This window comes from Melospiza georgiana, chromosome 16, assembly GCF_028018845.1.
Source record: "Melospiza georgiana isolate bMelGeo1 chromosome 16, bMelGeo1.pri, whole genome shotgun sequence".
NCBI classification, from domain to species: domain Eukaryota; kingdom Metazoa; phylum Chordata; class Aves; order Passeriformes; family Passerellidae; genus Melospiza; species Melospiza georgiana.
Window position 1 is genome coordinate 740,892 of NC_080445.1, and position 14,058 is coordinate 754,949.

At 57.8% G+C, this 14,058-nt stretch overlaps 1 protein-coding gene across 1 annotated transcript in view; it reads right to left on the minus strand.

Moving 5' to 3' along the window:
• TNRC6A (trinucleotide repeat containing adaptor 6A) overlaps positions 1-10,313 on the minus strand; it is a 53,979-nt gene extending 43,666 nt beyond the window's left edge. The window contains exon 1 of the mRNA XM_058035718.1: positions 10,303-10,313. The gene's annotated coding sequence lies outside the window, so the exon portion shown is untranslated. The remainder of the gene's footprint in view (positions 1-10,302) is intronic.
• Between the last annotated feature and the right edge of the window lie 3,745 nt (positions 10,314-14,058).

Below are 14,058 nucleotides of genomic sequence, written 5' to 3' on the forward strand. Positions count from 1 at the left end.
GTTTTACCAATGCTGGTGAGAAAAGGAATGCTGTTTGATTCCGCTGTGAGACAAATGGGTGCCCGGGGCACAGGAGCCATTGTCCCTGGAAATCTGCTGCAGCATCCCCTGTCCTTGTGCCAGCATGAGCGAAGCACAGCCATTTCCAGCTGAAGAAGATCCTCCAGTCTGAGAGGCAAGGTTTATGACAACGAGAGTAGCCAGTGAATGTATTTTTGTCCTTAGAGGCTCAGTAATGCAGAGTGCATCGCTGTGAGCTGAACAGGCACAGCCGTGAAGTGGCAGCTTGAAATCAGTTCCTCAGTGCCTCGTAACAACTTGTAAGTTAATTTCGTCTTGTTTATTTTTCTTCATATGAAAAAGTTTGGACTGTCATGTAATTGTGTGTAACTGAAAGCCATTATTTGCTGAAGTGTGACTCAGCTCTCTCTCACTGCTCCATTCACAGCAGCCCTGTTTCATGTCTCTTTGGAGGCACTACACGTGGTGTAGGAGGGCTGCTGTTAAGTCTGTCCTCAGTTGGGAAGGCTGATGAATTCATTATGTACTCCTGTTATGTCAGTTTGTTAACTGTATTGTGCCACTGTCAATAAAATTCATAGTCAAGGTCTGCAGCTTGCTTTATTATTTTAGATTGTTCTCTGGTGTTATTTATGCACGTGTTCCTAGCAACTAGACCACTGCAGCAGTGCCTTTCTTTCTGCATGTAAGAGCTGCAGCTGGGTCTACACCGTCAGCAAAGCCTCTGCAGGAACCACCCCTCCACCACTTACCCCATCATCTCCTCCTTGCATCACCTCATGATCTTACCTCTCACCCTCACAAGCGGCACTTTGCTCAGCTGAGTTCTGATGTGTATGAAATTCACACTGGTGAATTCCTAGAAGGACTAGGGAAATTCAGGAATCTTCAAATAGGAAGAATGCTTTCTTCTAGAAGGAGCAGCAGATTGAGCTTCAGCCAGGCAGCAGCCCATCATCCAAAGCAGGGGTAGTGGGTGCTGGCTGGCAGCAGCACTCAGGTGTTAACCACTCCTGGTCTTAGCCTTAATATGTGCTGACTGTAGAGTTATTTGGGAACTGGGGTTCTGGAGGACCTTCTCTCCTGCTTACCACAGTTCTTTGGTTCATTCTTTGTCCCTTGGTGCTCTCTGAGGCTTGGACCTCTGGACTTCTTTGCCAAGGACTCAAATTCTGATTCTTCCAGCAAAGGGACAGCAAAACACCTCCGTGCTTAAAATGATGTTCATAACCACCTGGCTTTGGAGCTGCTTCCAGCTGAAGGGTAGATAAATCTGAGTAATCTTCCCATCTGTGGAAAGTCAGTGCTTCTCTTCCTCCTGGGCCCCCTGCCCCAGGCCCCCTGCGCTCCTGGGTGGGAAGGAGCACTCTGGGCAGCGTGTGCAGGGAGGAACCAGCTCGTGTCCCCATGATGCTCCCTCCTCACGCTGGCACTGCTGTCCTGCCCTGCGTGGGTTTGCACGGCTCTGCAGCACTCTGCTCACACACGGCATCAGAAACCAGGAACCATGGCAGCAGCTCCTCAAGGGCAAACAGCGGGCCTGCACTCAGGGCTGGACCCGTGCAGTTACACTTTCACCACTGGGCAAACATGCCCTCCTGGGCACTGATCCCCAAATACCCTCTCCCAGCAACAGCAGCCACCACCTGCACCCTGCCAGCCTGGCACACGTCCCCATTCACTCCTTAATTAGGATTTTCATATCATCAGAGCAAGGGAACGAACTGCAGCAGGCAGGGAAATGCACTGCCTGAAAACAGTTACAGAGGAGCTGGCGCCATTTCAGCGTTCCCATCCCCTCCGCCCTTCCCCTTCAGCTGCAGTTTGCTCTCAAGGCAAAGGGAGCCGACACGTTAGAAAATGCTTTCTGCCTCGTGTCTGGGGAAAGCAGAGCTGGGGCTGTCTCAGGAGGAGCTCGGGCCTGGGGACGTGGAGAATTTGCCATCAATAACTCACAGCCGCTTGCTCCATTCAGCATCGTCACACCGAGCGGAGCTGCTGTCACCGGCAAAACAGATTGTTTGCAAAATTGCTCTCGACTTAAATAATCTAAATGAGCTGATTTGACAGACAAGGGAAAACAGTCTCCTCGTCAGTGTGGTGGCTCTGTGTTCCTCTGCAAGGAGGCTCCTTTCTTTTCCACTGTAAACGCTTTCTTTAAGGATTTAAAAATAGCCCAGGCGACGGCAAGAGGTGGCAACAAAAAGGTAGTGAGCAGGCAGCACTTCCTGATAAAACAATCCCTGCCCCAGAGCCTGTCAGCGCAGTCAGCTGGGCTGTGTGCTAGAGCGAACATCTGGGGCTCTGAGGATCCTTAATTAGGAGAAAAACCCACAAATTACATAACTGGAAGTCGGTAGCAGAAAGTGCTGGGCCTGCCTTGCAATCAGCCCTGGAAGCGGCTGGAAACAGACCTGGAAAGGAAGGAATAGCACCCTGTGCTGAGGCTGGGGCTTGCCCAGTGGGGTTTATTTCATGGGCTGCAGCAGCAGCAAACAGCCAAGGGGTCAGTGCTCAGGAGAACATTCCCTGCCTTCCCTCCAGGCCCCGTGCCTTGGCAGCACTCAGAGCAGGGCAGAGCAGGCACTTGGGGTTATTAAATGAGGATTTAATCCTGCCCTTTAAATCAGCAAAAAAATTATCAAAGATGAAGGATTTCCCTGTGTTTTAAAGCCAGCCCAACTCGCATTCCCTGATCTGCCTGTGGGCAGGCTGCCAACTGCAAAATGGAATCGCTGAGCCTGGATTTTGCTCTGCATCCAGCCAATTACGGCAGCCCCGCGTCCCTGCTCGGGAGCAGTGCAGTACAAGAGACTGACAAGATCCAATCTTTATTTATTTACCAGGGCTGCATTGCACTTCCAAGGGGAATCACAGTGCTGCGCTCACTGCAGCCCTCCCCAGGTCCCGTGCCCTGCACTGCTCAGGTGCCAGTGAGCATGGCCCAGCCCAAACCCCTCGTGGGGGCTGCTGGGGGTGTCCCCAGCCCCAAAGGTGCCCCTGGAGATGCTGCCACAGCAGCGGGTCCAGCCCTGGAGCACCACCTGCCCTGTGGGTGGCTCAGCCAATTTGCCCACGTGAAGTCTGCTGGCTCTGCACGTGCTGGACTCCCTTCCACAGCCACGGCTCTTTCTAGCTTGCTGCTAATCAAAAATAAAATTTCAAAAAATAGTGGGGCATTTTTGGAGAGCCCACAGAGCTACAGACAATCAGCCAGAAGACAGAGATGATGCATGCAAGGAGAAGTGTTTCCCCTCCCGTTTGTGATGGCCTCATGCAAACACCGATGATGTTCACAGAGGAAACAGCTTCCCCTGCCTTGAGCCCGGCTACACCCACAGCAGAGCTCGCCCGTCCTCCGGGGCTGATCTCGGCTGGTGAATTGGCGAGAGAGACGGGAGCGGCTTCTCCAGAGGAAACGCCAGAGCCCCGGGAGGGGAGCGGGAGCGACCGGAGCCGGGAGGGGCCGGTTCGGCGGGGCTGGGCAGGGACTGGGGCCGGGCAGGGCTCACCTGTCCCGGGACTGCACCCCCTGTTCACGCTTACCTGCCCGGGGCTGCACCCCCTGCTCTGTGCCCTGTCCTGCACCCAGCCTGACAGCCCCGAGCCCCTCCTGATCAATGCTCATCAATCACCCCACTCACACCTGCCCTCTCTCAGCACACAGCCACATTAACAGATTTCACCTGTTTCCTTGCACTTCTCACTGAAATGGCACAAACAATCCTCGCTCTGCCGCAGACCAGCTCTTTTTGTGCCAGCAGTATGCTCCGGTTCAGGCTTCAGAGAGCGATCAGTCTGCTGAGTTTCCTAATTATGGAGAATAAAATGGGGCCAGGACACGCTTTATCGAGCAGCACCACAGACCATAGCAAGAGCTCTGGCACTCTTTACCTCCTGGGACTGTCTCCAGGTGGGGAAGTGTCCTCATGCAAAGTCATGTCAGTGCTGCCAGGGTGGCTCCTCCAGCCTCTGCCGTGCCTGGGCCACAGCTGGCACCTGCCCTGCTCTGTCTGTGGGACCCTGAAATCCTGAGCTCCCGATTCTCCCAGTGCTCCCAGTGCTCCCAGTTGCAGGCACAGTAGTGGTTACATCTCACCACAACCATGCAGTGAATCACTGAGGAGAGTGTCTGAGGTTCAGCACTGTGAGAGATCCCTCCAGAGATCCCTTGGAGATGAGCTCCTCGTGCCCTCTGCAGCTGCAGCCCTGCTGGGCACGCTCAGGCCCTGAGTGATGTGGCCCAAGGCTGAAGGGGTTCCAGTCCCATCCACCCCCCAGAGCAGCAGGACAGGACAGGCTGCTGGACAAACTGCCCTCAGCTGCTGCCCAGGATGGGCTGCCCAGCTCCTGCTGCCCTGCCAGGGCACAGCTTCTCCTGGAGACTTTTGTTCTGGGCAAGGCTGGCACACAGCTGCTGCTCCTGCCCTTAACAAAGTATTCCCCGTTCTCCCATTTTCCTCTCATTTCCCTCCTGCTTCACTCCATGCTCTGAGGGTTGTAGGGATGCCCTGGGGAGCACCAGGACCTCGGCAATGACACTTCACAGCCCCCATTTGTGTCCCCTCCTGGCTGCCTCCCTGTGCCCTGGGGAAGATCCACAGGGACCCGAGTGCCTGCAAACCAGAGCCCCACACAGCCTCAGTAGTACACCTGTGGAGGCACGCACATACCTGTGCATCCATCTCTGCACACCTGAGCAGGTGTGTAACGCCTTCCCTTGAACTCCCTGCAAGGATGGATATTACAGCTTCTGGACTGCACTGCCCAGCAGGCCGGCCCTGCCCTGCCTCTGGCACAGCTGGCAGTCACACGGGAGATGGGCAGCAAGCTGGCCGGGATCCCAGCTCTGGGCTGGAGCTCACTCCAGCACTTTCCTCTGCCGGGGGCTGGAATCTTCATTCCTATCTCAGTTCAGCAGGTCCGGCTGCCCGAGCCTGCAGGACAGGGCTGTGCTGAAAATGGCACAGGGGATGCCAGGGGATGCCAGCCGTGCCAGGGGAGGGGGACAGGAGGGAGCCGCCCGTCCCCGCTGGCCCTGCCCGTCCTGCTGCCCTCTGCCCGGCGCTGCGCCCGCACCGGCCCCGCTGCAGGAGGAAACGCCGCGTTCCCGCCCGGATTGGATGCCGCGGATTTCTGAGCAGCTACTGCACCGATAAAACAAAGGCTGCTTTGAAATGGATGCCGGGGCTGGCCGGCTGCCAGCGCCGGGCGGGAGACAAAGGCTGCGAGCGCAAACGCAGCGCTGGAAGCGGCGAGCCGAGGATGCTCTGCGGCAGGAGAGCGCTGCGGTCGCCATGGAGACACGGCCAGGAGGGGAGGAGAGCGCCGCACCGGGATGGACCGGGAGCCCCGGGAGCCCCGGGAGCCCGGGAGCCGAGGGGGAGCGCAGGGAGAGCGCCTGAGCCCTGCAGAGGGGCTGGGACGGGGAGCTGGCTCTGTGCCACCCCAGGGACCCGGCCTGGCGAGGGGCACGAATGGCATCTGCCAGGCAGACTGTGAAAATGAGGGGGGATCCATGGGGGAGTTCCCTTTCCCCCTTATTTCATCGATGCAAAAGCTGTCTGGGGGAAATATTGCTTGAATGGGTTCATGCAGGGGGCACAAACCCCTGGGCTGGCCTGGACAAGGACACAGAGAACAGGAAAATCCGTCCCACATCCTTCCATACAGCCTGAATCCCCCGTGGCTGTGCAGGGCACACGGGGAGTGGGAAGCAAACCATCGTTTTTAGCCAAGGGAGACACTCAGGTGCTGCCACAGTGAGGGCTGTGTAAACAGCCAGAGAGACAGATTAGACACAGCAGAGCTCGCTGTCAGCACACACAAATAATGAATGCGGGGTAAGAATCCCCAGGGAGGCACTGTTCTAATAAATGACATTTAGATCTATAGCTTTAACAAGTCGTCCCAAGCCATCACATTGTGAGTTAGGGAAAGGGAACCCATAACCTGCCCTCAGTTCTGGAGAGGGTCAGGGAGGCAGCAATACAGCTGTGAGGAAGGTGATGGGGACGCTTTCTGTGCCTGCAGATTGACCACCAGAATCCCTTGTCAGGGATAAAAATCACCCGTGAGTTTTCAATACTGAATTGTGAATGCTCCCCCAGCCAGCCCCAGGGGCTTTGCAGCGCAGGGAGGAGCAGGAGCAAAGCCCAGCACAGTGTGTGCACAGGGAGCTGCACTGGAGCCCTCCTGGCAGGCTGGCACCCTCAGGTGGGTGCTTCTCCATGGAAGCCAAGCCCCGCAGAGTCCTGGATGTCCCACCCGTCCCAGGGGTGGCTGTGACTGCCACAGAGCCCTGTCCCCACCAATCAATTACCCAGCACCTGCTCCTGCCCTCGCAGCAGCAGCTTGTCATCAGCCATCCCTGGGACTCACTTGTTCTTGTGAGCAACTAAAACTTAATTTATCTTATTTTAATTAAAGCCCAAAAAAATGCAATAGACTTTGATTTCTCTCTTTGCTTTGCAGGGGGGAAGAAAAGCCAGAAGGATAAAGGGAGAGGCGAGAGAGAAAAGGCTTTGAGACAAACACACACCAGCTCTGTTGGCTTTTATTTTATGTGTAGCCCTCTCCTTAAAAGAAATAATTACGTTTCAAAACCTCCTTTCCCCGTTATGAGCACTGCCTCTTTCCACATTAACGCTATTTGCATGCGCCATCTCCTCCCACCCTTCAATAATTTAAACCTTCATTTTTTATTCACTCAGTTGTCAGATTCATTTACATATCATATCTCTATATTTAACACTGACTTTGCTCCCTTGTTTTGTTTTTAAACAGGAAATAGATTTCCCTTCTAATTTAGCCAGGTCTGGGGCAGGGCTGGCTGGGGGGATCAGGAGGTGCAGTGGGGCTGGAGGGTGCTGGGGTCTCCTTTGGGGGCTGCAGCAGTGCTGGGCAGCCCCATGGCCGAGCCCTCACCTCCATCAGCTTCAGGGAGCTCAAATGTGCCCTCCTCCCATGTCCTCATCCTCCTCATCCTCCTCATCCTCTCCCACACCCGTGGAGAAATCCCTCCATCCGGGGAGGGTTTGCCCGGGGTGGGGAGCTCTGCCAAGGATGCTCCAGGGCCCGCTGATGGTTTAAAAGGCCCGAAGGTTTGGTGGCAGCTCCCCCTGGGTGGGCACCAATGGCTCCTCTGGCACATTCCCAGCCAGCCCAGCACGTTCCCAGTCTGCCAGCACCAACCTCCAGTGAACTGCGCTTTGCCAGGTTCAAAACAAACTCTGTTTCGGGAGGAAATGCCTTTCCATGCTCCCACAAACACGTTTGCAGTCCTGGATGGGAGATTTCAGAGGGATTTCTGTTAGAATTGTCCCTCTCACCTGTCCCTGCCCGGTGGGAGGGGCAGCAGGATGGGCTCAGCACCAGCTCCCCACTATAATGCTTAAATTAACAGGGAAGTTTTGGTAAATTGAAGAATAATTTTCTCTTGGGAACCGATCATTAAATTACAGCATACTAATGAAAATTTACAGCATCTGGAGGGAGGCTGGAGGGAGGGGCAGGGGGAGCGGTTTGTCGGTGCTTTCCCTTTTTCCCTGGCTGCAGCCAGAAGCGGGAGCTGCCTCGGCCCAGCCAGGGGAGACAAACACATCCAGGGGTCTGAGGGATGGCACCGACCATGGGGGAAGGCGCAGTGGGGCCAGAGCAGCCCCCGAGACCCCAAGAGGGGTGGCAGCAGGGGATGAGAGGATGAGACTTCTCCATCCTCTGTGTCAGTGCTGCGGGTTCAGCCCCTCCATCCTCCCTGCGCAGCTCCATCCTCCATCTTCCCTGCCTGGTTTGGCTGCTCCATCCTCCCTGCACAGCTCGGCCCCTCCATCCTCCCTGCGCAGCTCCATCCTCCATCCTCCCTGTCTGGTTTGGCTGCTGCATCCTCCCTGCACAGCTCGGCCCCTCCATCCTCCCTGCACAGCTCCATCCTCCCTGCCTGGTTTGGCTGCTCCATCCTCCCTGCCCAGCTCCATCCTCCATCCTCCCTGCCCAGCTCGGCCCCTCCATCATCCCTGCCCAGCTCCATCCTCCCTGCCCAGCTCCATCCTCCATCCTCCCTGCCCAGCTCGGCCCCTCCATCCTCCCTGCACAGCTCCATCCTCCCTGCCCAGCTCGGCTCTGTGCTCTGTGGGCAGTGGGGTCAGTGCCCCCTGGGTGCCCATTCCCCTCCCCAGGGCCGGTGCCAGCCGTGCCCGCCGCCCTGGCAAGGCTGCTCAGCAGCGGGGCAGGGAGCAGCAGCCGCTCTCGGCCGTGTTTTTCCAGTCCAGCTCAATTTCCTCAGAGCCACGAGGCTCGATAGCTCCGGGGGGCAGAGGCAGGAGCTGCCTTTGGGGAGGGGGCGCTGGGGAGAGCTGTGTCTGGGGGGCTCAGAGTGAGGAAATGCAGATTTTTTATTGCTTCGACCGTACATAATTTAAATATTCAAACTGCTCTGGAATTCATTGAATTATACATGAATTTCCCAGGCAGCATTTTTGTAAATCTTGAAAGGCATTAATGGCTTTTTCACTCACTTCAAAACCTTGGCTAACCCTAAATTCATTTGTTTTTAAATTTTCAGGAATCCAGATCAGTCTTGTCCAGAATCACTGTGAGGACGTCACCTCCGCTGCTGGGTGATGCCAGCGTTGGTGAGGGACATGTGGTGATGTGTCAGAGATCTATGGCAGTGTTCGGGCCAGCCCGGCAGGGTGAGGGATCCCTGAGCTCCCTCCCGTGAGCCTTTCCCAGCCCCATAAAGCTCTGGGGAGCCAGCCAGAGGCTGGAAGGGAAGCAGGACCCGCGCAGCCCCGTCTGCAGCCTCTCCCTAGTTAGCTCACTCCTCATTATCCTTCCCTACCCTTTTAATTTCCCTCTAAACCCAACCAGCTATTGCCGTTCAAACTGAAATAATTAATTGGAACAAAATTGCCACTGTAGGAGAAAGGAACGATTAAACCCATCCAGCGGACAATGGGGCAATCAGAGCCTAAGCAGCTAATTACAGGGATGCGGGATAATAACGGGGCCGTGGGGCTGTGAGCCGGGGGAGGCTCGGGCTGGGCTCAGCTCCGGGGTTAGCGCCTGTTGGAGCAAAGAGGGAAACGCGGGAGGGAGAAATTCCCTGGCTGTGCCGGGGCTGCGGGAGCGTGGGGCCCACAGACCTGGCACAGCCCCACAGGGGCCACGCTGCACACGGGGGGGCACACGGGTGGGCACAGGGGGGGTCCCTGTACCACACACAGGTGGGCACACGGGGGGTCCCTGTACCAGACACAGGTGGGCACACGGTGTCCCTGTACCACACACAGGTGGGCATGCAGTGTCCCTGTACCACACACAGGTGGGCACATGGTGTCCCTGTACCACACACAGGTGGGCACATGGTGTCCCTGTTCCACACACAGGTGGGCACAGGGGGGGTCCCTGTACCGCACACAGGTGGGCACATAGGGGTCCCTGTACCACACACAGGTGGGCACACAGGGATCCATGTACCACACACAGGTGGGCACACGGTGTCCATGTACCACACACAGGTGGGCACACAGTGTCCCTGTACCACACACAGTGGGCACACGGTGTCCATGTACCACACACAGGTGGGCACACGGTGTCCCTGTACCACACACAGTGGGCACACGGTGTCCCTGTACCACACACCAGGTCCGTGTGCCGCAGCCGTGCACAGCCCGTGTACAGCCACCGTGGCTCCCTCCCTGCACACATTAAAGCAACATTTAGCTCCCAGTCGGGGGCCTGGGACTTTCCTTAACAAAGACATTTTCCATCTCCCCGGCTCAGCAGGGCGAGCTCAGAGCGCTGTGAAATTGGCAGCGGTCACGGTGTGCACAGTGCTTCCCCAGGTACGGCACAGGGAGCTCCTGCTGCCCAGAGCACATAAATCCCTGACAGCTCCCAGTCCCTGCAGTAGCAGCTCCTTTCCTGAAGGATTTCTGACTGTGGCTGGAGCTTCTGACAGCCCAAAGGGCTGCTGGATGCACTCAGGGGGGTTCTGATGCTGGGGAAGCCAGGACTGCCCTCAGGCCTTGTTCTGCTCTTCCTGCCCCAGGGATAACCTGCTGATGGGGAAATTGCAGCTCAGGGTCTGTGAGATCAGTGGCAGGACAGGGCAGCTCCCACCAGCACAGGGGTTTGTGTGACTGCCAGGCCTAAGTGGCATGAAAGACACAAACCATCAAAATCACACTCATGACAAGGAGGGCAAAAAAGGCAGAGTAAACCCAGGGCACATGCAAGCACAGAGCAACCATGTGGAAGAGTGAGCAGCTGCCTTACTGTTCCCAGTCTTCTGGCACCGGAGGGTGGGACACTCGTCTTGGCACTTAGAGGGTGACGGCTCTTCTGTGACCTTTATGGAGACAAAAGACAGAGAGGGTTCAGAGCAGCGCCCTGGGGGCTGGGACAGGGATAGGACCATCCCCACGGGAAACCCAGCACAGCTGGGCTCTGCAGGCTGCACCACGTGTGCCAGGCTCTGGGGATGCTGGGCTGGGCACCACACCCTGCCCAGGCCCTGCTGCTGGCAGTGGCACAGGGGGCACAGCTCAGGCTGCCAGGCAGGCTGAGGCCCTGACACAGCAAATGTGCCTGGCAAGCTGAGGAGGCTTCTGCCAAAAAAAAGGTTTTCTATGATTATTTTCACACTGTGGCTAAGCTGCAAACCCTGTGCTCTGTCCCCACCCTGCAGATTGGTAGTAGTTACCAGGATCCCACCTGGGATGGGCCCAGCCCTCCTGTGCCCCTGTGGGTGCTGTGCCCTGGCTGCTCAGCACAGCACAGACTCTGCACTCTGATCTGCCAAAAGAAAATGGGATGAGTTACAGGAACAACTTTGTGGATCCACTTCCAGAAGTTCAGTGAGAGCAGACGAGTCTCTGCAATGTAAGTGTGATCCACCCCTGCAGTGCCGAACACGAGGGGCTGGGTGCCATCCTGTGGTCCCTCTGGCACTGCCCGTGCCCCTGGACCAGCTGCCCAGCCAGAGGCAGCTCCCTGCAGCCCCGTGGCTCCCTGGCATGCAAAATACAATGTCAGGAATGCTCTCAAGAGAAGGACTGACACCGAGTGCAGACTTTGCTGCCTGCTCTCCCTTCCAGCCACCTCCACCTGAGAACAAACAGCCTCAGCACAGGCCCACGGCCCTGCCTGCACAGCCCAATTAATCACACTGCTCAGGAAAATGTATTGGCATAATTAATAACACAAGGCATCTCTATTGGCCTCTGCAGAGCAGCAAATCATGAGGCAGCAACACTTGGACGTGTTGACCTGGGTATCATAAATAATCCATCAAACCATCCCTGCCCGCTCGGGTCTGGGGAGGCACGAGAGATACAAAAAAGATAATTAAACAAAAGCAAGATGGACTGCAGGGGTGCCCCATTAATCACTACCCATGCTGTGGGGATGGGACTCCCAATTTTGCTCTTTTCTCTGCATTGGTTTTGGTATGTTATGGGCTTGGAAAGGAACCTTCTTCAGAGAGGTCCCCAGACACCTTCACGAAGGTCCCCAGACAGTCCAGAGATCCCCAGAGAAATTCCAGTGCCTTTCCCTTTCATTGCTATTGTCGGCTGCTGAGAGACTGATGTGTGTTCAGTGGGAGCCCTTGGAGGGGCAGGATCAGGTGAGGGATGAGGATGCAGCTGGCTATTAACTGAAACTGGATTTAGCATCCCGTTAGGGAGATGGTGCTTGGCAGCAGCAAGGAAAAGGTTTGCTGAAAGAGACAAAAATATTTCAGTGGAGAAAGGGAATCCTTTGGTCAAAACAAAACAAAACAAAACAAAACAGAACTAACGAGTTTGTTTTCCTCAGCTGAGAGGGCCAAGAGGATGAGTGAGCTCCAGGAGCTGGGCCCCAAGGCTGTACCTGGGCTTAGGGGCTTCCATTGAAGCTTCACCTACTGAATTAGTTTAATCATGTCTGTCATTAGTCATCTTTGTTGAGTCCTCATTTGGAGGCCATTTAAAGGGGATTAGAGGAAATCTCTGCTCTTTATTCCCCCACAGTAGTGATTAGCTCTCTGGACTCACACAGCATTTTCACATTGATGGAAATGAACTCATAACCACAAAATCCAATGCCTCCACCATGGAGCAGGACCCAGAGCCTGTGCTGGGGGAGGAATTGCTGGGATGACACCTGGGGTGCTTATCTGGGCTCAGGGCTGAGGATGAGGGGCTGGGAGGAGCCCCAGGGCTGTTCAGCACCGTCAATGCTGTTAGGTAAGGTCTGGCATCCTGGGAGGGGAGCACCAGGTTCCTGAAAGAATTTAATTCAGGACAGACCTGACTGCAGGTGCTCCAAAATCATCAAACTCCGTGAAATACACAGAGGAAAGCTTCGGCTGGAGATGCAGTTGGTGTTGTTCCAACAAGTGGGAAATCCCGCACAGGAATCCTCTCCCCGAGGAGCGACTCGGCTCCCCAGAGGCCCCCGCCGGCGCGCAGGGCACTGAATAAACATTTCCTAATCCAAACCAATTCAAAACCACCTGTTGGGCCGTGCCAGCAGCTGGCAGCTCCCCAGGCGCTCCGTGCCGGGCTCGCCTGCTCTGCCCGGTGCCAGCACCGCCCATCCGTGCCTGGCAGAGCCAGCCCGGCCCTGCCCGCACCTGAGCGGCCCCGGAGCCCGGGACCCCCGACCTGAGCCCGCCGCGCCCCTCCTGCCTGCCCCGTGTCCAAGAAGCGCCGCGGACACAAAGAGCGCAGTGGCACCGTGCACAGAGCCGCTGCCCGGAGCTGCCTTCGCCCTCCGGGCAGGAGCCGCCGGTCCCATCGCCCGCACGGCAATCCCAGCTGCACGGCATCCTCGGTGGCACGGCAACCCCAGGACAATCTCGGGACGCGGTAACCCCGGGGCACGGCAATCCCGGGGCTTCGGCATCGCCCGCATGGTGATCCCGGGACACGGCGATCCCTCCCTCCAGCGTGCAGAACGCAGCGGCAGCCCAGAGGGACCCTTGTTCCGAAAGCTCATCAATCCTTCCCAGAGCCTTTGGGTTAGCTGGGAAGGTGACTCACCCGTCAGCGCCGAGGGATCCCGGCGGGAGCGCTCCTCCTGCGCGCCGCAGCCGTGGTGGGGAGGAGAGAGGAGCACTGAGAGCGGCGGCAGCGGCGGAGCGCGCCCGCACCTCTGCCCGGGGCCGGGGACAGCCCGGGGACTGGAGCGGGCACAGCCCGGGAGCGGGCACATCTCGGGAGCGGGCACAGCCCGGGAGCGGGCACAGCCCGGGGACTGGAGCGGGCACAGCCCGGGAGCGGGCACAGCCCGGGGCCCTGAGGGGGCACATCCCGGGAGCGGGCACAGCCCGGAGCGGGCACATCCCGGGAGCGGGCACAGCCCGGGGCCCGGAGCGGGCACAGCCCGGGAGCGGGCACATCTCGGGAGCAGACACAGCCCGGAGCGGGCACATCCCGGGAGCGGGCACATCTCGGGAGCGGGCACAGCCCGGGAGCGGGCACATCTCGGGAGCGGGCACAGCCCGGGAGCGGGCACAGCCCGGGGCCGCCGGGGCCGGACCCGCCGCACCGAAGGACCCCCCCGGCCGCTCTCCCTGGTCCCGGCCCCGCACTGACCTGGCCGCGGCTCCGCTCCGGCGGCGGGCGCAGCACGGCCCGCTCGCTGCGGGGCTCGGTGCGGGGCTCGGTGCGGGGCTCGGCCCCCGGCTGTCCCCGGCTGTCCCCGGCTCCCCGCGCCGCCGCTCCGCCCGACATCGCCCTCGCCATCGCCGTCCCGCCGCTGCGGCCGCTCTTCGAACGAATCCTAAATCAAAGCGACGCCGGAGCCGCTTCCTCGGCTCGGGCACGGCTCCGGATTTGGATTTAGCGTCTACTGAGCCAAGTCCTCGGCGCGTTCTGGGCTAAATAACTAAGGTTAATTTGATTTGATGCACCACTTCATTACCATAAACAGCTCACAGTGTGTCAGTCCTCTGTAATTATGGTTCCTTACAGCCGGCATCTTGCTCATTTTCCATCAGCGCTGGAGCTTCCCTGCGATCCCCTCCCAGCCGAGCCCTCCTGCCTG